We start from the raw sequence: 24046 nt of genomic DNA on the forward strand, positions 1-24046 counted from the left end.
GACAAACGTTTTTTACCTTCAACCCAAACATTTAATCACATATCTATCATTTTTGGTGGAGCCTTATTTCACATTGCAACATCGCACCCCAACATTCAAACATTGACACCGATTTTAAACTAAACTGGTCGAAATGTACTCTTGTAAAAGAGTTGAATTGGTGCTCTTAGAAACATCTATACCTACTGTTGAGTAAAGAGTGTGTGGCAACAACTTTTGCCATCCCTGGGTATTTCAAAATGTCTGAAGTACGACACAGTCTTACACAGCACAAACAACTTCAACTAATATCTCCAAACGTACACATCTTTCAAGTTTTAAAAAGTTAGTTAACCCCACACACACTCTAAATAAAGTGCCTGGTTCTGTGTTTGAATATTAAACCATAACCAAATCTTCTGAAAATGAACTCAAACCTTTGCTTTTGTTTACAAAGATGTGGAAAAGGGTTGAAATGAATGTTGGGGTTTTTACATAACCAAGTTACCTACGAGAAAGCATATTTTGTCCGTCGTTGCTGTACCTTTATCGTACTCTGCCTTATTTGTAGGTTTGAAGCAGTTTGACTCAATATAGTCAAGAGCAACAACGCTTGGTGAAACACATGGACTCTGATGTGTATCTGAATAAGCTTAAGTCAAAGTCTATCCATAAAAGACAGGTCATGGAAAGAATAAAGGTCCACAGTAATAAAAAAAACAACCTTGATGCAATCTTATCACTTCTAATTTGTACTGAACCATTCTTTATTTGTTTCCTCAAAATGTACTAAGTATTAAGACTGATATCTTGATATTATGGGTTTATGGTATGGGGCCTATAATTAACCTTAATTTACGTATTTGGATTAAAAATGATAACGATAAGTTTTCTGTTCAGCCTTTTTTCTAAAAAAATGACTCCAGCCTTTAAATCTTGGATACAGTCGGTACAAACTGGTGGCTCAGGGGGTCAATAATTCAATCTAGGAGAGCTTTTAAAATCTGGCTTTTATTCGACTTCACTTCAATCTCAAGGTTCACTTCAAAATATGCAGCAAATTTTCCATTCTTTTCTCCCTTGTAAAGCTAATATGGCGTGACAAAAGAACAGATGCACATGGGTCTATCTGCAGAGGTGCCATGTGCTATGGCTGAAGGAATATTCCCTAAAAATGGCTCTGGGCACTCACCTGAACCCCATGCTCTACACATATAAATGAACATCTTGAAGAAAGGTGTGGTCTTAAAGCCATAATGCTTCACTAACTGCACAAACTTACGTAGGAAGAAAATGTTCAGACAATCATGTTGACTGAGAGGCAAATGATATGCGGGACAAAGACTCTTTTTATTCTTTCCTGTAATCCCTGAATTCTGAAAATGTTTCTCAGTCTAATCATCAGGCTGCTGGGTTTGTCCTTCACTCCTGCCAGCCTCACATGGGGAAAAAAGAGAGGGGTCAGGAGTGAAGGGATAAAAGTAAAACAGGAAGGACGGAGAGAGGCTGACACAGATGAGCGCAGGCATGAAGACAGCTCCAGCAGGGGAAAAGGGCTCCAGAGAAAGAGTGGGCTGGATGTGTAGGGAAAATTGGATAGGGAAACAACAGAGGGGAGGAGGAGAGGCGGTGAAGAGGGGAGATAGTGGCGGGAGAACGAGAGAGGAAGATGAAGGAGCGAGAGAGGAAAATTGGAGAAAAGCAAAAGGAAGGCGGTGGAGGAGGAACAGCTTTTTCCTCCTAGCCGCATACTGTAGCCTCAAAGCGGCTTTCATCCGCCCTCACATCAGCAGCCTGGGTTGAGAAGCCCCTCTGCAAACTACACGAACACATGCATGGACACACATTCATCAAGCCAAAAAGCGTCCTTTGACACTAATCACCAGTTTAACTTTGGCGTCATACAAAACCTTTTTTTTTTTTTTTATGCATTTTGTTACTGCAGGGAGCAGCTTGAAAAGAAAATTAGAAAGCCTAACAGGGTTTCCTCTAATTGTGGCTTGAATGAGTAGCACAAGCCGGCTGAACATTGAAGCCTTTCTAGTGCAGAGATGAAGACTAAATTGATGGTTTGTTTTATTTTGTACAACAGGAAATCAAAGGGCCACTCAAATAGGTATCTTAGAGAATGGACAAATACGGACCAAATATGCTTCAACGTACATCCTGACAAAAGATCCTTCCTGTATAACCATAATATTGTGTTTTTATAGAGTCAAATGACATTTAACTGGATATATAAAGTACCAGAACACACACACACAGAAAAGAGACACACTTAGAGATACACACAGCCTGAATAAATGCTATGAGCACAGAGGAGACAAAGGAATTAAAGTGAGGCTGACTAACAGAGTATGACATGTCCAAGGCCTATCACTAATTATGCCCCCACTGCTACAAACTGTTCCACTACTATGATCCAGTGAAACAGGAGACAGGGGAAAAGGCCGCGGCAATTACAGCTGAAGCCATCCCATAAGTGAAGCTCATGTAAGGCATAAAAAGGTGTCAGGGTATGGGGACATTTTTTTTATACTGATGACACCCTACTTTGTAATACTATACAAATCATATTTGATATTATTATATTTGATAATAATATTTGCTATAATAGAAATACATAAAAAGACATTGCATACCATTACATTTTGATTGGAAATTGCAAAAAAACAAATATTAATTAAGAAGAAGATGGAATTGATCACATCTTTTTGTTTTTTTGTGGAACAGTATGGTTTTTAATCAGCTCAAAGATTCAATGTCAACATACATTATGTCAGCAGCATTTGTTTTTTTACTGAATGATGGAGCTGACATTGTTCTCAGGCTTCTATATCATTTTTTGGACTGGAAACCATCATTAAGTTGAACTCAGTGACTTCAGTTTTTCTGCACCAAGCACTGATTTTGCAGGTGATTCATAGTCATATTGTGTTTAACTGGGAATTTCACCTGTGGCTATTAAATGAGCGGAATGTCTAAAAATAGTTATTTATTTTTGGAGTGTGGGCGATGTTCTGCAGTCTTACTGTGTGATTCAGTCTCCTAAAATGGATGTTTTTTCTATTTCTGTGCCTACAAAACATGATTGATCTGGACCTGTTAGCCAATACATGGACAAGATGTGGCATTTGGCCTTAAACACTCAATATTTTAGAAGGATGCATTATACAATTATCAGTGGAAGCTTTTTATGAACAATGTATTCTAAATAATTCATAATTTTTTATGTTTTTATCCCATCTTATGATCCAAAATGCCTTCCTTTATCAATTTTTGCCCAAGCCGAATTGTCTTTAGCGATTGGCTTACAGTCGAACCAATGTCATAACAGACCAAAAAGACATACTTTGTGGTACGCTCAGCAATTCAAACCATGAATATGACACAAACACAAGTAAATGTGGTTCATTTAGCAAACTAGCTGCACGAACAAACACTCTGAAATCACCCACACAGATTCATGTTATCATATGACCCACATGCCCACTTAGATTCGTGGCTCTCTTCTATAGTCTTCCCACAATGCACTATTGCATGGCTAACAGAGATGATGGGCGAGGCTGAGATGTTGCGGCATGCCATTTATCTCTGTCAGACGCGGTTGAACACAAGTTCTTATTGGCTGCGCAGGATTCGTGATTGCTAAAGCGGCACCCCAGTCTCTGAGACCACGCTAATTAAACAGTTGGGAGAAAAAGAGCAAGAGGCCTTCACTCTCTGTCCTCTGAGGCTCAGTTTCTGCTGCAACCAGCATTAACACAGCCTGGAGACTGAGCACACACAGAAACACATCTTAAAATACTACGACATTTCTAAGCCTTCAATTTTAGAATGATTTCTGCACATCATTTAAATGGGAAAATCTTACCTTTCAGCACTCAAGCAACCTTCCCAACAATTCAAGAGCTGCAGGACAACAAAAAGAGAACACTTTGTGTTAATTCATATTGTCATAAAGCTGAAATGATAACAGGGTGATGTCATTTTTTGGAAAAAGTTCAAGAGGTGTTGTTGAAGATAGCAGTGGGTTTTGTTGTGAAATTATCTAAATTAGAGCTACAAGTACGTGGCAATCTGCGGCCATGAGCTGAGCACACAGTCACTGCTGCCATTGCTTTTCTTTAGTGTAAAGGGCAAACATTTATTACATTTGGCAGGCATATGTGTCTGACACTTAAGCCCTTGTAATTTTCCAACCCGTTACAATAAACTGCTTCTCCACCACTGATATTTAATCACTGCTTAAATGTGGTATATCTCCCATGGATTTCATTGGGGGACAAAATGGAGCTGTGAGAACAAAGGGGAAATGTAAGTTGGTGGGGGGGCACACAGCAGATTTTTAGTGTAGTACTAATTAAAATGTGGGCGGCACTCAGAAGGTCAGAGATTGGCCAGAAAAAAGGGAAAAAAGGGGCACGTCACTGCTGATTGTGTGCATAAGGCGCTCAAGGTCTTGTTGATTAATACCAAGTTCACTTTCAAAGCGGGGAATCGAGAGAGATGGGAGAGAGAATTAGTTGTGTGACTGATAAACAGCGTATCTCTATGCTGTGTTCCCTTCCCTTCCCCTATTTTTTTTCTCTAGCTGGGAGATAAAATTCAGTGCTTGGCAATGGTTGCCAGCACAATTGATTCTGGCAGAGGAATATGACTGTAGAGTATGAGGGCTAAGTATCTGAATAGCTGCTGTCAAAATGCCGAAAGGGAATTTATTCCTAGTTTATATGCAAGCTACATTATGGAGTTACTAAGACTAAATGGCTACAGTTTGATGTACAGTACGCTGTCATTTCACCAGGACTGTTCTAGGCACGGGCTTATTGTTGATGTGCCTAGTTCCTTGAATGGAATAAAAGCACACATTTACTTGCAGAGTTGCTTCAACCATTTTTGCAATAAAAATAAACGTAATAAATGTCAAAATCTCAGCTTGTTCGGACTAAAAATTGACATTTGAAAAAAAAGAAAACTGCAGTTTCTTGTATTGTTTATCTTCACCTATACTCAAGATGAATTTGGGAGGAATCAAATGGAAAAAGTTAGAACAGAGTTTGGAAAGAAAGAATTGGTAGCGCCATTGTGTCCCATCCATAAAAAAGGTTTCCTGACCGGTGTGGAATACAGGAAATGATTAATAGGTACACTCCAGCAATCAGCATGCAGTAAGAGAGCCACCTGTCAGAGGTCCTACTGCCTGTCATAGATCGATGGCGAATAATTGTCTATGAATGCAGACATTCATGGACTATCAGAACCTCATAGAACCAGCTGGTTGGCAATACAAACAGAAGGAGAAGATATGATCGACTGATTTGATTGATAGATTATTCGACCGCTGAATACTGTGAGACTGCGTGGAGATGCAAAAAAATAGCCTGTTAGAAACTTAGAACAGCTCTTGATAATAAGGTAGCTTCCCTAAAATAGACAGACAGTCACAGTTAATTGTGCCCAAGTCTGTTTTCACTTTTTAGTATGAATAGTGATAGGATATAGACATTAGTGCTTGTCATTCTACTGTAAAGTAACCAGTTTACCAACCCTAATTGGAACGTTTATTGAGATATTTATCTGCTGAGTAATACACTCAGTACACTTAATTGTTAAACACTCCAAAGAGAAGCCACAGAGTCTAATAGATTTAACAAGCACTGTACCCTTTAAGCAGCAGTTTGGCATCACCTTGACAGGTTTGAGATAATGCCTTAAATATCCAAAAATAATGAAAATGCAATGTGTAAAAACTGGGGAAATAGACATGATGACCTTCTTAAACCAGCATCTGTTGCACAGCACAACTCCAGCAAAGCAAGATTAGCCTGTGAGGCTGAAATTGTCCTATTATTTGACACCCACAGTTTTCCACTGCTCTGCAAATGGCAAATCACAGTATCTCATTTTTGTTTAATTTGAAATACAATTGTGAATTCCTATTGGCAATGATTTTATTCAAAAGCCACAAGAAACACGTCTTAGCTATTGTGATTAATAGAATGGTGAGACTGAATTGGCACAAAGGAAAAAGGGAGAATGAGATACAAATTTCCATGTGTATCTGTGACAACCGATCAAGCTGGCAAAGAAATTGATATTATCCTGCTGTATGTAAACATAGTCTTGGAATATCAAACCTGATGAACAGTGATGATGTGCTACACCTACCCGAATAACCCTGTTGTTGACAGGCTTTAGCACTACAGCTTTTTATTCTAACACTCATGTCTATACAATGGCCCTCCCCAATCCCGACTTCCTGCTTTTTCAGTTTATATACTTAAATTTTCTAAGGACAAGAGACATTTCTTTCCCTTACACCTTGGCGACAGGGTCACTGTCCTCCCTGCTCTACTACCCCTCATCCCCCTTACTGCACTTCCTTGAGATTTTTTCTCCCCTTTCTAAATTCTCTGTCCATTGCCCTCCTGACAGCCACCCATCAACCTGGGTGCAATTTAAAAAGCCCTTCAACAGCTGCCATTCCACAGGGCTGGCTATCAGTCCAGCTGCCAAAGCCCAGACAGGGACTCTGCTTCAGCAAGCAACTTTGAACGTCAGGTTGGTTTCCCCAATTCCAAATAGACTGAAGGTGAAAGACTCTATTTCTCAAAGATTGGCTCAGCCAAAGACAGGGTGACTGAGGTGGAGTTTTGAGGCAGCATAGCTGCTTCCTTCCTGACATGTAACAACCAACATCTGGCATGCAGTGTTGTGGTTTGGAGACGAAGCACTTTAGGCTGATGAACATGAGTCAATAACACCCGCATCTTGCAGTCTGTTGTATTAAATTGTAAACATGATGATGCCTTGCAAAAAAGGGAAGGACCATGGGAGGAAACAGTGAAAGATGCATATTTGTGGCTATGTGGAGATTTATTACTTGCCTCTGTATCTGTGTTTGAACTAAAGCAGTGTGTGCCTGTGTGCCTGCCTGCGAACACTGCATACATTGCTTGTCTAAATGTGCATGTTGCCTGAAACAATCAAGTGAAAACAGCTCAGGCTTGAGGCTGGCCAGCCTGCTGCTGTGCACCTCTCTCCACCATATGTCTTTGTCAACAATATTTGCTGTGCGCAGAATGAGGGATGAAATCAATCCAAGTGCTGTTTTCCCAGTTGCTCCTCCTTGAAGGCAGAAAAAATTGTACTGATACTTGCCAGATCAGCCCACATTGTCAAATGTAACAACTGGCCACCATTGACATCCGCTGACAGACCATCTGGTCTCTAGTGTCCAATAGTCGTTTAGGGAAAGAATTGAATGGCTGAAGCCTTTCTCCTGTCTCAATTAGCAACAGGGAGAGATGGATGTTAGAACTGCTGTGGTGTTATGGACCAATCAAAGATGTTTGCTATGTGCCAGCTGGAAATTGTGTGGAGGTGGTCCAAAGAAGGCTCACACGGGCAATCTGGCACTTTTGGCACCGTTAGATGGGCCAAGCCACCTAGTGAGCCACAAGACCACCACCAGTAACATTGCTGAAATTTGTGCGGAAAAAAAAAAAGACCTCTTGTGATGTTGAAACAGTCCATCTCATTCGGGGTCATAAGGTCCCCAAATTGTCAGCAGGCTATCAATACTGTAACACAGCTGCAGTTGTACAAACTACCACAACCATTTAAACAGATCCATCCATGTAATGTCAAAGCAAAGGTTAAGCAGGAGAAGTCAAGTGGAAAATAATGAAATAAAATCAAGACACGAAGAGCAGAGTTGGCTAAATTGGCCGAAAAAATTGTCACCAAGATTGACTGAATAGATGTATTCGCTGGCCTTTATTTTTCATAGTTTCACCCACTCAGCTGCTGTAGACGTCTGGTGCACTTTAGCTATACTGCCTAAAGATAAAATCAACAGCAGAGTATGCAGTAAGGTTGTGTCAAGGGGCTCAGTAACAGATAATATGGTCTATAATTAAGTTTTATACATAGTTCATCTTTAAAAAAATGCTGTCTATATGTTTTTCACACACACTTTGGATTTCAAAATGGTCTGATGCAAACATTTAACAATCTTCCATTTAGCTGCCTGCTACCGAGGTAATTTTAGCAGAAGGCCATTTCAGCTAAATTGTATAAGTGCTGCATATGTCTGAAGGAGTGAAGCTATTTCCAACTGCTGCTTCTGGACCAGCCACAGCTATTGTGTTGGGGACTCTTCCTGTCCGCCAAAGCTTTTAGTCCATTGTGTACTAGCATCAATTTTGCCCATAGCCACAAGAACACATGAACAAAAGCTCCAGTTGGCTGGGTCACACTGTGATGTACCTGGGGGATGTATGCATGTTTTGCATGGACTGAGGAGGGTAACTGTTGGGTCCATTAACATCAGAGAAGGCTGCTGCTTCCAAGCTGAAAAATTGCCCTAAGCGAGCTGGCATTATGGGGAAGCATCTCCTCCTGATCCCATTCAGCAAAGAAAGTTAATGGAGTTGAAGTGGGTCGTCCCGAGTTAAATTGAATCTGCTACCAATGGAAAGGCTTTGATGTAGCAAAGATTCAGCAATTGTTGTAATTGTATGTGCAAGCTCAGAGAACCATCAGCCTCAGAGAGCAAGAAACTTTGAAAAAGAAATGTCTTAGTGCACCAGTGGTCCATTTACTCTGTTGGTAACAACATGCAGTTAAATACGATATTTAGTCGTCAGCCTACTAGAGAACTTTGTCGAGTTTAACTTTTAAACATAACACAGGGCCCTATTCATTTTATAATTCAGGGATGTCAGTATTAGTTAAATACTGCCCATCTCAGATGAATAAGGACAAACAATGTACGTACTGTATATAATGTTTTGCTAGCATATAGACGAGAGTTACTACACATACCCTACATAACCTGTGGGTCATGGTTTCTGTTTTCTTTGAGGAATAAGCATTAATAAGATCATGTATGTCAGATATTTTCCCCCATGTCTCTCTAAAGGTCTTTCAGTTTCTCTTTAGCCAACAAGTGTAGGATAAGTCATGGATCTCTAGTGGGATATATCAGTTAATAGTAGAAGTGTCCTTCCTATGCCCTTCTGTAATAGCCAAGCATCATTAGTGAGAGGGTTAGAGAGGGCTCAGCCATCCATATGTTTCAATAATTACCTTGCACTTCTGTCAAGGCACATACAGAAAGACTGAGTCTACACCAAGGCTCTTAAGACAAAATGAATGATGAGGGAAAATTGATCTATTTTACCAAAGAGTCTTCTTTTTCTGTACCTTTTCAATAAATGCCGGTGAAAGGTACAACTATTCAGGTTTTATGTCATGCCAGAAGCTGTTGGTCATACCTCAGTCTTGGTTCTATAAAGGCAGCAGAATCTACACTGTGAGTGACACATTACCCCCCCCCCCCTCAAAAAAAAAAAAAAAAAAAAAAAAAAAAAAACCCTATCTATTTTCTGCCTGGCTAGCCTTATGGAACTGCATATATTTTGTCAGATTACTCCTACCATATTCTCATACTGTTTAGTTCTACAGAGTTTGAGGAGCAGAAATTGAAACTGAAACAAAGGACAAAGTGCATACTAATCATAGACAGGTAGCACCTTGGAGATTTAACAATATACCTTTGTGCTTCAAAAATGGAATCCATGGTTTTCTGATCCTGTGATGTGGTAAAAAATATTTGGTATAATGATTCAATGGACTCCTTCACACAGGCAGATCAAAAGAAAATACTGGAGCCCACGAATCACTTAAGGCAATTTATTAAGGTGCAAAAGACTAATGTTTCGACTACTCTACGTCTTCCTCTGAGTAAAAAAGGAGTCTGTTAAAACATTTTTTTAATGTCTAAGGTCCTGATATGGACGTTTCTGTGATGGGGCACAGCCTCTACAAACACCTACAGAAGAAGGTCTACTTAAACATGTTGAATGTACATTAAATAGATAATGAGTACAGTGAACCTGGTAGGTTGTCAGCGCCTGCCAGCATTCATTCCAATAATTCTGATAAATGTATTTGGTAATACATACACCTCCTGGTTGAGGGTCAAAGGTCACATGACTTGAGACATTAGTTTTTCTCAAATTTCCCATGGGGTGCAGCCCTAGACATTCTTACTTTCATTGACAGTAATTCAGTGTTGCTTTAATGTTTTTCCTCAAATGTGACTACAGATGTGCAACCGTCACTTCTGCCCGTTAGCGAACTGAGAGACCAATTACATAACTGTAGCGTGACAGACAGTAGAGATGCTAAGAAACTATTACCTATTCAAATCAAAGTGATTAATATGCTAAGTCTGTTAACTAGTTGATGGCAATTGCCATTATGTGTTAGCATCAAGCTAACAAACTATGATGTACAGTATATCCTGGTCCATCTGAGAGAAATTGCTCTGTCACAGTTTTGTGAAAGAAAAATAATTCACACAAAAGTTAATTGACTATAACAAACCAACACTGATGACAATGATACATTAATTTGCTGGGAAATTACGTTGATGTTTCAATTAATTCTGAGCCTGTGCTTGTGTTGTGAATAAAAAAAGTAATTATATATGTGTTTGGTACATAAAATGTGCAAAGAGTCAACAGTTTAATCATGCAAAAGCATATTTAATGCAGCCAAAAGGACATGTCTGCGTCAGGCCAACACTATTTTTGACTTGTGACTGGGGAAGCAAATTTAATTTATTTTATAATTAATTATTTTATCATTTTATATATATATTTTTTATAGCTCAGATACAAAGTAAATTATATTCCTGTTATGTGAAAATCTTTTTTCAGATAAATAAATACTGAGTTTTGCATCCAAATGCAATGTCTGTGTAGGGGCTGCAGCTTCTTCACAGACTGAACATTGAGTTTAGCACCATTATATTTTCTCATTTTAAACTCAAATAAGCTTTACATTCCAGTAATGCTGACAAATCTAGACCTTTATACAAAGCCCACCGGAGCATTAAAAGGAAAATGGCAAACGTGTCGGATGACAAAATCAGGATTGTATTCATTGTCTATGCAGCTGCAGATGACTATACTGTCCTTTGCCACAGCAGTTACATGGTATTCTTTCCAGATTTTTTTGTATATTGAGACTTTATCCAAAATCAAGGAAATCAAGATGGAAAGATTTAGGAACACCTGAGATATTGGTTCCGTTTATTCTGCATAGCACTTCTTATTAAGTCAAGGAAAATCAATTAGTTACAAGAAATTCAAAATACACATTTTTTCCAATATTCTTATCCAATTATTCATATGTTCCAGATATGATGTCGAACTTGTACATTTAAAGTAGTTCACTTTATCACACATCTAAATAACCCAATCCTTTACATGAACCAACTAAAAGATTTGACTTGAATCTTATGCTTGAACACTTTCAAAGCAATTAAGCATTTATTCAGCACACTGCAATCATTTCTTGCTCTCCTGCTGTTGCAGTCAGAAGTAATGTAATTGGTTATCATCATCGTCACACTCAAAATGTTAACACTATTTGCAAAAAAAAAAAAAAGTATAACTTTGAAACAGGATATGGGATATAAGCAAGCTTCAAAGAATGCATCCGATGACTCATGTCAAGTGCTAATATCTGCCTTTACTCTGAATGCAGTACACAACTTGTTTCTTGATGCATTCATTCAATCCCTGTCCTGTCTGCTCTCCCATGAATGAAAGTCTCCTCTAACAGCACACCACAAAAAGAACCTGCTCAGCCACTGGGATCAAGAATCTCCCCAGGCAAATCAGCAATTAGAGCCTAAGCTGCCTTGTAAAATCAATTAGGAGTTGTAGTATGTGTTACAGGTACAACACTGGCTGGCACCTCTCGCAATGGACCAGGATGAGCAGTTGAAATTGGACATGAATTAGTATGTAATCTGCAGCACTTGGTCACAGAATGTTACATTAAGGACTGGTTTCAAACTGTGGGTTGGAGTTGCAAAAAAAGCTTAATTTTTTGACAGCCACTGTATATTTATTTAAGGGAGAGTTGTTCAGTGATGAAAACAGACTGAGAATGGTAGTGCGGACTCAAACTTCGCCTTGTAACGATAAAGTTTTTTGTGCAAGCATCAATGTATGGGTTCTTCTGTGGTAGCTGTTTAAGTAACTTAAATACCATTGAGCTTTACGTCAGTAAAACCTGCAATACCATTTTTAGGTTCATTCATCAAAACCAATCTGAGGAAAATTTGCATTTACTTGTACTTCTTCCTGGCACGTTAATGAATGCGGAGTTATTTGACCTTTTTTGCCAAATAAGTACCTTGCTGCTTTCTAAAACAGTCTCATGAGAGAAGGGACATGGAGATATTATGAACAATCCTTTTTTATATGCGCTTACCTGAAATATGAATATGAGGAAAATGTTTATTGTGTCCCCATACAGTATGTTTTTGCCATTATTGCACGTTTGGTGGAACGGTATTCATTTGTAATCGTTTCTGTCTGCTTATCTAAATTTTCACTCTACTTATATCTTGCTTTGGTTTCCACCAACTTAATGGCTCTGAATCTGCTGAATGCTCATTTGTTCACTTGCTTTTTTTTTTACTTTGCCTGTTTTCCATTCAGTACTCTGCAGGTAGCATACAATGGAACCATTCATCTACGTTTCTAAAAAAAAGCTTAAATATTGGCATGAGAGTAGTTAGACTGAGCCAAATCAGCAAAGTATTGAAATTTAAAATCAACATGAACAATGAATTATGGGGTTAATGTGTGTGTCACTATGATTAACCCCACACATATAACACATTGTCTATTAACTCATTGCCAATAAATACATATTAAAAGCACATCACTCTTAGTTTGTTAAAAGGCTTTGCCATGGAGTGAGAATTTGCTTTGTAAGCGCTCAGGTCGGAAACATGCAGAATGAGCCATTTATTTCCCAATGAAAGCTGCTTCTTCAACTTCCACACTGATAATTAATGAGATCGACATTTTCAATTATCTGTTTCCTGCCTTTACTTGGCTGTTTGAGTGCGCAGAGAAAGAACAGCTGTTAGATTCAACGGGGTAGGAAGACGGGTGATAGGGAACAAAGAGGGCAGCATCTGCCTCTTTGAAAGATGGTGTGTTATTTTCTTCCATCAATATCTTTGTGTGGCATACCACCACTGGAGCAGATTACCTCCAGGTGTTTCTGATAAAGTTGGACACGACATAATGTACTAGTATTGGTAAAGTTATGCAAACAGACATGTGGTGTGTTTAATGTTTCATCCTTGAATTGAACAGTTGGTGCAGAGGCCTGTGCTGCAGAAATAACTGGTTGTGTGATGCTGCTCGGTTCCCCTTTCCTTAGAAATACTGCCATATACAAACAGGAGTAAAGCACTACTTACTGTAAAACTTCACGGTACTCTCCCCAGGGTGTGTGACAGATGTTAACTCCTTTTTTCGATGTAATATACAAGCAGCTTTCCTGACATCCCTGCCCATGTGGTAACTTGGCAAATTCACAATAGCCTTTCAGAGTTGTTTAATGTCTAGCAAAGATTTTTCACTAACAAAGTGGGTCATGTAGAGGCATGGGGCCCTTTTTTTTTTAACTTCCACCAAGGTCAGTAGGTCTCTGTTGGCTTATGGCCTATTCAGCTGGGAGCTGCAATTAGGCTGTGAAAACATGTATCATACCGGGTTAGTCACCGGCTTCACTTGCCCACTAGTACCTTACATACATCACCCACGGTTGTACCACACAGAGTATTTGGAAGGCCACAGTGAGCCCACAGGGGAATCATTAGTTCATATGTAAATAATATGAGGAATAGATGCAGATTTCACCTTGCCTGCATGGATAGGGAGCTAATAGCTTGGGAAATGACAAACAAGGGTCATATAGCCCGGTCCCTGCAAATGCCTTTGGTTACCAGTGTTGTTGGGATTCTGCAGAAAAACGGGGGGGATGGAAAACTGCAAACCAAACACATACTTGACATGCAAAAATATAAAAGAAAAAAAGACTCACAGGTGTGGAATTCGACACGTGCATAAAAATAAATGTTAATAGAATTAGGTAGCACTTTTTGCATGACATGTTGCTTTTTTAGTGTGTTGATGCAGTTATTCTTTTGTTCCAGTGAAAGTGAAAGTGTGGCCCCATTAATATGTTTTTTTTTTTTTTTTTTGCATTTGTATAGTTTCTGTGAGAGAAGGCAGACCCTGCTGTGGTGAAATAGTTTCACGCCGAGTTCAGTGAAGCGCGCGTAGTTCACTGAATGCTGTTGTACATTCTCACTTTTTGCACATCACAGGCGATGCAACAGCTCATTCTTCCTCACTGGGCCCGAGCGAGTCAAAGATGCAAATGTGGGCATTCAAGCATGGAACCCCTGACCTCAGTAGGCAAGTCTGAAATTATAGAACAGCCAGCACTTTTCCCTTTCTCCTGAAAGAACGTGAAATATGCATTAGCTCATTTATTTTTTTCTAAACAGGATAAAAAAATAAAAAAAAACACCCACAGGGCTGTTTTTTTTTATCATCTTGCTTTTAGGAGCAAAAAATGATCAGAAACATGACAGAGGGTGACAGGCTCAGACTGACTTTGTGTGCTGCCATTTCAGATCATATCTGGCACGCTGAAGTCAGGAGATTTTTACAGTCAGGTCAAACCACAGTAGTTTGAAAACAGTTCCGATTTCAACTGTGACATTGGTACACACACAAAGTAAAGACCAATTTCACATCATGGCAGACACAAAAGGTTCCACACCATGTTTTTGAGGTTTGCGGGAGATAATATAGCCAGAAAATTCTGTGTGACAAGCTAAACAATGACACACTTTTTTGACTGCATTACTGTTCTGCCTTTGTGTCAGCGCATGCTGTTGTCTACGGCAATCACGGGAAGCACCACAAAGCACTTTTTGAATAATGAAAGTACTTGGTTCATATTTTCAAAGCCTCCAAGCCTGGCAGGAGGTGGAGAACACATGGTAGAATAGAAATCATCCTAAACTGGCATAATAAACTATGATTTGATTTTTTCAATATATATGAATCCACCTGAATATCAGCACTGTGAGAGCAACTCTACGGGAAGATTTCTCACCACAGATCTTATTTGGCGGCAGAAGTGGAAAGCAAGAAAACGCTCCATCAGCCCTCATAAGCATTTCAAAGCAGTCAGTAGTGTTGTAGATTCAATGTGCCACACAGCTGGGCTTACATTCAGCACTCCTTGTGTCGGGTGCTTCTGGGGCTAAGACGAAGAAAAAAAAACGGAGTTGAGTTTGTCGCGGTCCAAAGCCGTGCGACCACCCATGTGGAACGTGCTGAAAAATAATTAGCACAATAACGCGGTGAAAAAAAAGGAAAGGCAACTTGAGGAAATCAACTGTTAAGAAACATCTGAGGCCTCAGCAAGCTGTGCCTAAGCATATGTTCCTCTGGTGTTTTCAACAACGCTCGATCTTCAGTCCCTTCAGCAGAAAAAAAGAGATCTATTTATAGTCGTTCAACTTTTATAGTTCTTCTAACTGGACTGCAACTTGGCTGTATGTCAGTCTGGTTTAATTCCTCAGGTCGATATATAAGAATTGTTTGAGCTGCGGAGGAGCGATCATTAACTTTAACATAGCTTTACATAATTTTTGTTTTTTTTAATGGATTCCATCAAAAGAGAAGTAAACGTGCGGTTTATCTGTTATCAACATGATTGAACCTGGAAATGTTTTGTAGACGCATGAAACTAAATTTGAAACACAAACTTACCACATTTTAAATAATTTTTATTTCAACCTACTGTACAGCCTTTAAAGGTTTCCTTTATACATAAACCAGTGTCACCAAATTTCCACTTACTAAACAAAAATTCTTCCAGTGAAAAATCCAGACCAGCCATGCTGCTGCTTTCTGTAAAATTCACCCGAAGTCTCCTTTTATATGACCTGAAGTCATATATTTTTGGTTTTTATGGCTTGTCAAGTCTGCTGTCTTAGTTATCTTGCTCTAACATCACAGTATTGGTCCGTCCAAGCTGCACCTTGGAGATAAAGAAACTGTCCTAGCCATGTATGAAGTACTGCTCAGTTTTACAGGACATCGCTGTCATAGCTGTGATAGACTTTAATCTATCACCCCGGTGAAGTTCATTCGCTGATATTTGGAGACAGTATGTTGGCCGGCACCTCATATAATCAGGAGTCCATAACAGTGAGTTGTAATTATCTGCACCTATACAGTCCTCCCACTCAGTCTATTCTGCAGGGGCTTACTGCAGCAGCTCGTCTGAATAGGGGGTATTTATACATGAAATTAAGGTGTAATTAAAATTGGTCTGGTGCTAAAGGGGCTGAAGGTGATTATGCTCATTTGCATAGTACACAGATTTCTTTTTTTTTTTTAAATGCTGCCTTCACAATTACGACTGGTTCTAACAAGTTTTTAGACATCCATCATTTTTTATATTTCAAACAAAACCCCGAACTCTGAGATGATTAGAAAAAGTGTTTATGCGCCATAACAATTTGCATTCTTATGTGTCTCCGGGGTACGGTGAAATGATTGACATGCCACTGCTGCTAGTTTAACAGACTTAATTCTGAATGTCGATCTTACTTTTTATTTCATGGCACCTAGCAGATGTTTTCTACTTTGCCTGTGTGAATGAATTCCTGCTTGTTCTCCATAAGTTAGAAAGTGTAAGCAATGAAACATGATTCTGGTGGAAATCTGATCACTTAAATTGACATCGGAAAAATAAACATTAGCATTCAGCTCCTTTTTCATGGGCTTAATATTTTCTAATTTGCTCCATTGGGCTTGTTTTGAGGCAAATGGGGGACTATTATATGCGCAGAGGACCAAGGAGGAACTCATTACTTCTCACATTATCACCGCAAACACGAAGAGGAAAAACTGAGCCTGGTCGCAGGGTAAAGCCTCCATGCGTCTCGTCCAGGTTGTAAATGGACCCCTCTCGGGCTGATTCGCCATTGCGTCCTAAGCCATTCCTGATATTTGGTGAAGGGATGTCATGACTGCTCCAGCTGTCACAGGCACAGCTGTTCACTTTCCCCTTGAGTGAGCAGAGCTGCTTTTGCCCTGCGGCTTGATGGCGTGTGTGTATGTATGGAGAGGGGGGGGGGGGGCGGGAGGGAGTGTGTCCAAGCGCGAGCATGCAGGGATACTGACAAGGTGCACAATGAACGAAGCTTATTCCAAGATACAGGACTAATAGCAATTGTACACAAGTAAACAGGGAGCAAAGATTCTGTTTTACAACTATGACGTAAATCTATCCAGGAATGACAACGATTCACTAGAGAACATTTGTTTGGCATATCCCTCTCATTGTTTTAAAGCGTCTCCTGAAGAACATTAAAGAAGGAGATTAGCAACAACTTGAATAGAAATTAGTTATCTCCGCTGTTCTAAAAAATATGTTTCCCTTGGAAGCTATATTACAATCCATTGTAGCAGGACAATGAAGCTTGCTGTGTAACCAACAAAGATAGTAACAAGTCTTCGAGGGAAGCCACAAGTCCAAGTCATAACTTTTATGCTTTTATGATCCATCAAATACCGCATAATGGGGAGGAATAACACACAGCTTCTAATTATACTGTGCCAGAAATACAATATAGAAAGACTGGGCGTGATTACCAAACCTTTAGTTCAAGTCTAGTCTGACTATTTTAGTGTGACTCAAGTCTGAGACTGAGACTGGAGTGCCATCTCTGGTTACTGTAACTGTTTCAGATAATCTAAAAGTGAAACAGGTTGATTTATTTGGTTCTACTTAATTACAGTATCAGATTGGTGATCAGATTAGTGCACACACTGATCCCATTCCTGATCCCATGTTTAAGGCAGTGTCTTTGTCATTTTAAATACTAGAGGTATGTGAAAAGCTGTGTGTTTACTCAAGATTTCATTGACGCTATGAAATACTACTCGCATGTTCCCTTTTGATGACAGGCACTGTCCTGTTGCATTTGCTTCGGCGTTCAAAGAGGCTCCAGAGACCTGAGGAAAAAGGTGCTGCTGATGTATGCATCGCTACTTGATTGATGCGTCTCCCCTTTGGCCTGGGCAAGCATTTACTTTATCATAACGCTCTTCACACCACGACTGTGTACCTCTTGAGGTCTAGGTGTCTGAGGTGCTAAAAGGGGCCATATTGATTACATACTGAAACAGTCAGTTATGATGAATGGATGCTCGCTAAATCAAATTCGGAGATTAATCGGCCAGCGGCTGTGTCATTAGGGCTTTGTGATGGCTGAATTAATATGGTGATTAAATGAGAGGTTGCTACTATGTCACCATGTCAGCTCTGACAAGCTGACCCTGAATCAGCTGGTAATGGAGTAAAAGACACTTCATCATTTCACACCTATAACAACTGTTTGACCTTTGGCATTTAAATATATCACCTGAGGTTTTTCTTTTATTTGTTGCCTGGAAAAGCCGTCGTTCACATGAATGAAAACAGCCAGGCAATGAAAGGTTTTGAATTTCATGTTAAAAAAGGAATCCCTGCATCAACTAAGAAAACAACACAGCCATTGTGTAAGGTCCAACACAACCAAATGTGAAAAGACTATGATGTGTGCTGCATCTATATTGGTAGAGCTAATAAAAGTACTCTTGGCTGGCAGGAAAATGCAAATGCTGACAGAATCAATGCACCCTGCTGCCAAATCCACAGTCACTAGCGAGCAGATTTGACTCATTTTGCAAACAGGCCATACTTATACACACACACAATATGCACACACTCTCACACACAGAGACAAATCTGTGATACACCGTGTCCCTATGACCCTTATGCTCCATATGGTCAAGAAGAGGGCAGAGAAAATAAGCACATGGCTCCATGGGTGACTGCAGCTTGGCAGTAAGAGAAGCCCAGAGGTCCAGGGTGTTGAAGCAACATGGCCATGGTTGGTACAGCCCTCTTTTCCGTACCAGTGCCTCCTGTCCTGCTTCATATACTGTAGTGTTTTAAATAAACACGGTGGTTGTGGATGACAAAAGACTGGATATTTCTTTTCTTTTTTTGGCTGAAAGGAGCCCCATACTGAAGCAGATGTGCGTCAGGCTGCTAAGCAAACAAACCATACATAAATCATGTATGTACACAGAACGCGGCTATGAGCACCGAGCTCCCATGGTGCATGAATGTTTTACAAAAGACATTTAAAAGGGAATCTATTGTAGCCTTTACTTGATGGATGTTTGTTATTGTTGCATCAACAATATTAAAAATTGAAATTTCAAGATTCTAACCCAAATCTTCCCCAAGTATGATGTTGATCATCGTAGAATTTGTTCATCGTCAAGCTTCAATGACAAATATGTTATAAGCAATATGGGACCACCAACCCTTACATATTCAAACTGCTGTGTCGACAGTATAAAAATGTAACTGTAAAGATTCTTATTTTAAATCTACAACCGCAGTGTTTGCTGTTCAAATTGAATAAATTACCTCAAAATTAAAAGCTCCAATGGAAATATATTTATCAAAGTTTAGGGTCCGACAAACACAACATTTCCAAACTGATTACTACGAAAGCAATGACACACAAAATCCAGAATTGTTTAGTTAATGAACAACAATAGCTTATTAGGAAGCTTTTCAGAAAATACATACTGGAAAAGCAATTACTCACAGTACAAGCGTTATTTAGTGCAAGTACTCAAAAAGAAGTAGTTTAAGATACATTTTGGTTTGACATGTTAAAATAGTTTCTGGACACATTTAATTAAGCTTCCTTAGCCCCACAATTAGATGTGAAGACATATACTGTACAAATAAAGAGGAGGAACCCAGAGGCCAGACCTTTACATTTCCTATTACATTTGTAAAGTTAGGACTTTACTCTCTTAACAATACACCTTTTTTTTTTCTCATAGGAGAGGTGGATTTGATTGAAATAAACAGTGTTGCATCTTACATTTTTTTTAAAGTTCCATTCTCCTCAGTTTCTTCTCCTTAAAAACAGACATAACAACTGAACCTGCTGCAAAGCCCAAAAAATGATTCTGCCTAAACAACCTCTTTAGTTGAAACGTTTTAGTAAAATAAATATTTCTCATAAGTTTTCAAAAGCTGTGTTGATAATGTTTAATAGCTGTATTTCATTCCTGGGCTGCCGATTTAACAAAACCCTTACCATCACATCTAAGACCATATATTTGGCTAAATCCTACATGTGAATACTAGTAGTTGACCTCTTTGTGAATTTCTATTTACAAAATGTCAGCTGTGCCTATGTCATAACTACTACACAACTTACATACTGTGCTTCAACCTCCCTATGTGCACCCCTCTTTTCGTTTCCAGGGGGATGGGTGCTCGGTGTTAGGGGGCTTTTCAATTTTTCTCAGTGTTGCTGAAAGCACTCTCTTTCCATTATCAATGGGGAAGAATATGTGCCAATCCCTCTTTTGTCAGAACGCATGTAGCCAGTAGCAAAAGCTTTTATGTCTTTATGTAATTTGTTCCAGTGACAGTGCCCCAAAAACATTTTACAGTGTTACTCTTTAGTCTTGCTAGTAGAAACCATACAGTGCATTTATTGCAAACCACTAAAGTAGATGGGGAGCCTGCCCCCGACAAAAAGATCATCCCTTACCAAATAGGACCACAAGATGACCTCTAGACATTCTGATGTGTGAAATAATGTTATTATGGCACAATATTCATACAGTGCGATTGGCCATTCACATGTGGCCATATCTTCCAAATGGCTTCCTAATTTGAGTGGACGGGTCCACCATTGGGTCACCCGCCAGCACAGTCATGCATTTGACCAGAAATAAAGCTGAAATCAATTTCCCCTGGTCTCTCTGTGGGGCCTTTTCAATGGCCTTGTGTATGTGCTGGAGGGAGCACTTACTCCACTTCTGCTGACCTCTTTGTCCTTTTCCCTATGAGCAGATCACTCCCATTGAAATGATAACTGCTTTTCCATTTGTGGTCAAAACAACGGGGCACACTTTTGACAACCCCATTGGCTTTTAAAGCACTTAACCACTGTTACCAGAGAAATGGATTTTCAGACTTATCAATATGAGTCCAGGAAAAGTAAGTGTCAGAAATCAAACCAGATGCTACCATGGGACTATTTCCTTTGACCTGTATGATTGTTGGCTACTCATATATTCTTGTATGTTGATTTAAAGTTGTTGGAATTATATAGTGCTGCTTTTTTTTTTTTTTGCTGCATCTTAAACATCTATGATCAGATCATGGTCATCAGAAGTGAGTAATAAGCTGATTCAGTGTCTGTAAAGTTTGGCTTAGTATGTAACCCAAAAGAAACAAATGGAAGCAAATACAATCATTTCCAAACTTTGTGTCATATTGCCGATTGTAATTCAATTACTGTACCACCAAGGAGGCCTGGAATCTGTCGCAGAATGGCTCGTTCCGACTCACTGCTTTGGGTAATGGTGTTTTCTTTGCTTGGGAAATGAAATATAATATCATTAAATAGAGATATGCAGAATGAAGTGTCGACAGATCCATCTTGGGTGCCTGCTCAGTCTGTTTGTGGGTGCTGAGTGGCTCCCCAATGACAGATCCAGCTTATCATTGAAACATTCCGCTCATGGAAATATGGGGTTCTGGCTCATTCGACATTTTCAAGATTTATGGTTGTCAATATGTTGACGTTAGAACAAACACAGGAAATTAAGAAATCTATGAAAAACGCACACCCAAAGATGTTTTGTTAAAATGGAAATACTTTTATACTTCCATAGATTCACCTATTGGACTTTTGTAGCGGATTTGTATCTGTACAAGAATACAATCATTCTTGAACACTGCTACCATCATTGAGCCAAACTACTGACTAGATACAGCAAGGAGTGTTTTCAGTATTTAACCCACCCCAAAGATAATATTTGCAATGGTACTACTGCTTTTAGTTCCAGATAGCAGCTAAGAGAGACTGAGGAGGGGGAAAATGAAGAGGAGAGGCAATAAAGAAAAGCTTTGATGTTGTCATGCATGATTGTGCCGAAGCATCCTCAGGCTTGTGTCGAGTCTGTTGATTTAGTGAGTGCTGCAGAAACGAGAATACAGATGGCTACTGGTGCTATTTGGGGCCGGGCTCTGAGAATTAAAACCCCTCCGACATCCTTTATCTTGGGTGACACTTCAAATACTTCAGACACGAGCTTCAGATTTTGTTCCACAAGTTGTGGCATGATGCCCATTTAATTAATTTGCTTGGGGGGTGGGCAGACTGCCATTAGGAAAAAAAGACTATGGGAAGGGGCATATGAGCAATTGAGCCTGTGTATGAAAATGTCCATTCCAGCGTACATAAGAGGTCATTTATTTGTTCTAAAATGGAGCAAAAAAAAATATCTAGGCAGTATTCTTGTTCTAAAATTTAACAAAACCCATAAGCATAGCCACATTTTTAACAGATCTCTATCAAATGGGTACCAATTTTCACCCAACAAGATGCATACAGTAGCTCAAAGTCAATATACATTTTGTAAGAGTTACGATTTATAACAAAATATAATCCAATAAATTTAGTTTTTTCGACAGAAATGCATTTGTTTTAACTTATCTCAAAAATAAAACACAATGGAAGGTATAACTCTGAAAACCAAAGCCAACCATGCGATAGTTTGGCAAGGACTGCTAACTCTGGTGGCACACATGAGGTCTCCAGGTGTTTGGGTCCTGCCTGTCTCTAATGGAACAGCAGGGCATTCCAAATGCCTAACATGATTCTGCACCTGAGCTCAAGCCTGGAGAGCCAAACAATATGGGGGTGTTTTAATCCAAAAACTAGTCCATGGATCATGCAAGCATCCACTTAGGCAAAGGTGACAGATGTTTCCCTATAACAGACCTGGGAAAGAAATAAATAACTGCAAAGTGCAACAAATGAGTTGCGTCCACTCCATGTGGTGGACATCTGTGCTACAGACTGCCTCGAGTTGTGGCTCAGGTCGCTCTGTGTTAGTATCAAGGGATGATTTTGCTCTGAATACAAATACGATGTTTTGATAAAGCTGTTCCCTATACAATATAGTTCAATAAGATGCAATAAGATACAATAGGATATGAAACACTTAGTCACCATAAAAAGTAAAAGGAATTTAGCTGTCCACACAGTAGTAATATAAAAGAACAAGAAGAAGAAGCACAAACCAATGACAACCACAAACTACATTATGGCATGTTACCTATACTGCAAATGTTTCCATAATACTCCAAATGTGTTCAACTAAATCATTTAGGCATGTAGCTGATTTTAGATTTAAAATAATCAAATAATAATGACTTTGGTTCTTTCAGGTTGCACTGAATACTAAATTCCTTTGAACCTACTGAAATTGAATTGAGCATGTAAAACATTAATGCCTTCAGTTAAAATAATGTTATCCCAGACATTTGAGTATTTTAAGGACCTGCAGTCACTCCTTTATAACCTGAGAGGAATGACCTTAACTTAGTTTTAATTTCCACTGACAGACATATTCCACACTGAGGATTTCATCTGCATGTAAATAGTCTGATGAAATGGTACCTCTTTTCTCCCTTCGTTCCATCTTTTTCCTCTTAATGTGACACACTGGCAGCAGCCTATTGTACATTACACTTGCAAGTCATGCACATTTGGCTAAACACAGCTCAGAGGCATAATGTAATCAGGAAAGCCATATTCTTGTCGCGCAGAATACCCAATATTTTAGAAAATGGGATTCAGCGCATTCTCATCAAACCCCCTGGAATGAAATATGATTTTTTTTTATGGCTGTGGTATTTGCTAGAATAATATGCTCGCCAGGTGAATAATCACACTGGCTGGAAGTGACAATCCAGTGCACTGTGCCATAAATAAGATGGGAATGGGGCAGAGGGAAAATTATGATTATCCCTTTAGGATGGTGTTCTGCTGTTACTATACTAAAAAATAAGACTAGTGCTCATATATTCAAACGCAGGCTGTTTGGCACTACCCAGTGCCCCAACACTCAAAAGGGCTTTAGATGAATCACAACTGTGATGACATGCATCCCCAAACAGTTAAGCCACTGTTTGATGAATGTGCTCCACTGAATACATTGAATGTGGAATATAGTTGGCAGGGGTTAGGTGACGGGATTCAGCTTGT

At 39.3% G+C, this 24046-nt stretch overlaps 1 protein-coding gene across 23 annotated transcripts in view; it reads right to left on the reverse strand.

Moving 5' to 3' along the window:
- Positions 1 to 24046, reverse strand: part of LOC109994240 (protein tyrosine phosphatase receptor type D) — a 354409-nt gene that overhangs the window by 139777 nt on the left and 190586 nt on the right. For all 23 annotated transcript variants that reach the window (XM_065950652.1, XM_065950655.1, XM_065950656.1 and 20 more), the window contains one exon: positions 3854 to 3891. The gene's annotated coding sequence lies outside the window, so the exon portion shown is untranslated. The remainder of the gene's footprint in view (positions 1 to 3853; positions 3892 to 24046) is intronic.

Source organism: Labrus bergylta, chromosome 22, assembly GCF_963930695.1.
Source record: "Labrus bergylta chromosome 22, fLabBer1.1, whole genome shotgun sequence".
NCBI lineage: Eukaryota > Metazoa > Chordata > Actinopteri > Labriformes > Labridae > Labrus > Labrus bergylta.